Source organism: Alligator sinensis, unplaced genomic scaffold (assembly GCF_000455745.1).
Source record: "Alligator sinensis unplaced genomic scaffold, ASM45574v1 scaffold502_1, whole genome shotgun sequence".
NCBI classification, from domain to species: Eukaryota; Metazoa; Chordata; order Crocodylia; family Alligatoridae; genus Alligator; species Alligator sinensis.
In genome coordinates this window covers 15,346-18,400 of record NW_005841896.1, presented here as the reverse complement: position 1 = coordinate 18,400, position 3,055 = coordinate 15,346, and positions in this window count along the sequence as shown.

Sequence of the window (3,055 nt, the reverse complement as noted above, 5' to 3'; positions counted from 1 at the left end):
TTTTTTTTTTTTTTTTAATTGTATTTTTTTATTTTATTTTTTTTAAGGCGTTGACACAACCAGGGTCGCTGTCGTTATTTATCCCCCCTTCCCTGTAGAAAAGGGAGGAGGTGTAAGGTGTGTGCACGTGTGTAAGGCGCATGCGTGTGGAGCCTGCTTCCTGGCTCTGCCGCACAGGCCCATTAGCAAGGTGCCTTGTGGAGCAGGCCCAGGTAACTTGCCAGGGGGGGGCACCCCCCCCCCCCCCCCCCCCCCCCTCCTCTGGCATGGGCCCCAGAGGTCAGAGGCATTCCCCTAGGACAGCGGGTCTCAAACTCTGACCGATTGCACACCACTAATTTAAAACGGTACAACCTGAAGTATCACCTGCAGACTTTTGACATATACAGTAATGATAATAAATCTGTTAACGTATACCACTGACAGGTTGTCTGTGTACTGGTGGTATGCGTACCGCAGATTGTGAACTGCCCTAGGAAGTTTTAGAGGCTTGAAACAATGTTATTTGCCTGGTAAGGGGGTGTAGGTTGTAGCCGCGTTGGTGTAAAGACATAGGCAGATAAGGTTCTTTGTGTAAATCCAATGTTTTTTTTATTAGACCAACTGAAATAATTGGAAAAGTTCTTCTTTGCAAGCTTTCAGGTAGCTTGTACCCAAAAGCTTGCAAGGAAGAATTTTTCCAACTATTTTAGTTGGTCTGATAAAAGATACTGGATTTACTCATTTGCCCTGTAAAGTCTTTCAGCTTCCCACAGTGAAGTGCCACAGTGATGGGATGCTACATAATGGTTGTTTTTTTTAGTGGGGGAAGGAGGGGGACACTGCTAGTATCTTTACAGATGAGATCTGCTGTCATAGTCTTGCACCGTTTGCAGCAATTGTTCTGATGGTTGCAAAAATCCCGTTTTTCTACACACAAGAAAAAATATAGCGTATAAAGACTTATTCTGGCTTTCTTGACACAGCCTGGGTGCAGTGGATGCTGAAGCTTGTTTATATATAATTTTACTACAGTGATTAATGTTATGGGCTTCATGAGATTGATTGTGTAGGGATAAGTGCGAGTGCTTCACAAACGTTAATAGATTTATCTGCTCAACACTTCCCAGAGGGGAGGTGGTTTCAGTGCCCCTATTTTACATTTGTGAAATGGGCAATTGATCACAAGAAGTTGAGATCAAAGGGGTTCACTAATATTGCGTACCCAAGCTGAGATGTCCAAGACCTGATTTTTTTTTTTTTTTTAGGTTATTTAGTATTATATAGCACTTTATTTTTCGAAGGTACAGCTCCCACTCTAGTTGCAGTCAGGAAACCTCTGCTTTTTTTGCATGCCAGATGCCTGCAGCCCAGAAAATGAGAGAGAAAAATTGATGATAAGTTTGTGTAAGTGATTCTGTCCAGTAGCTTAAGAACTCTATGGTGGAGACAGGGATGGAAGCCAGTTCTCATGGTACCTTTTTCCTGCCTGAACTGTAATGATCTTCCTTGTGTTTTGCCTGCCATCTCCTGCCTCACCTACCCCACATGTACCAGTCTTTACAGTAAATGAAGCATGGGGCTGATTTACCCATTCCCCCACAACTGCGCAGTGCTGATTCACTCCCAAAACACCATCCACTTACCTGGCAGTGGAAACACCATGTATCTGGGTTCATGAAAGCAGTTTTCCTTAAGCACTCCTGGGGATAACTGTTCTGGCGTGGTTTGGTACCTGCCAAGGTGTTGGGGCTTAAAGCCCACTTTATGGAAATGGGAGGCTCCTCCCTAGCTTGCTCCTGCGGTCATATGGCTGAGGGCAGGCGAAACTTGGGGGCATCTGAACCCCAAGCCTCCGGGCTTGGGCCTGCATGGAGGATGCCTGTCAAAAGACTTTGAAAATATCTGAAGCTCCTGGTGGGGGTGGAGGATGTTTGCTGGTTGTAGGGAGGGCCACTTATGGTTCTGGATTAACTCACGGTCTTGGACTTGATTTAGCTTGGAACACAAAAAATTTCTTTTAAAAAAACCCAACCCACTTTGTAGATTGAATGAGACTGGTCCAGTGGAAAAAAAACCTGTGGCATCATGTTAGTAAGGCAGTGTCATAATGCTTAAGGAGGACCTGTATTAGAGTTGCACATGTAATCTTAGTTTGGTCATATCTTAGCTCTTCTGGTGGCTGACTTTGCAACCTCAGTGATCTTTTTTTAATGTAGTTGGTGCAATTGCTTAGGCTTTAACAACAAAGGTAAATAAAAATGTATTCTGTTATCTGCCATTGCATTAATAAACACATCAGTTGTTTAATTTCACTATGCAGACCTCTGCCACTTGAGCTGAGAAAGTAACCAACACCCATAACAGGTTGTCATTCTCTGGTCTGGACCAGCCAAAGGGATGGTTTCCACAGCTCTAGGACTCCAGCACCTTTCCAGGCTCTGACAAGGAGTATTCATATACCATTTTGCCTCTTGCTAAGTATGAAACCCTCTTACCTATTCCTTCCAACTTGTCCTTATTCCAGTTTCCTTCCCAGTCTTAGTGTTTCCTCTTTAGAATTGTCATCCCAGTTTCACCCTCCTAAGGTGCAGTCCCCCAACTGGTTGCTTGCCTGAGCTGGCCCCCAGGCTCCTCATGCAGTCAGTTTCTCCTCCCTCATTGCTTGGCTGCTTATTCCAGTCTATTCAGTCTGTCTTGGTTCTCTCCAGTGTGTTAGTTTATTGTCACATCTGTTTCCTCCTTCCTTCTGGCCCCACGTAGCAGTTTCCCCACACTCCTAGCTCCTCTTTGTATTGTTTCCCCCTTTCTTCTAATTCCAGGAGACTTGTTTCCTTTTCTACCTTTGTTCAGGATGTCCTCATTTCCCTACCTTGCTCCAACTTCCTGTTCCATTTCTCTTGCCTGGGACAGTTCTAGAGGTGCACTGATATATCAGTTGCATATTGGATTGGCATAGATAAAAGGAAAATTAACATTATTGGCTTTTTTTGGCCAGTGTAGCCAATAACGTCACCGATAAATACAATATGCCTTCTGGCCAGAGTGCCTGGACACTACATGCATGGATGTAGCT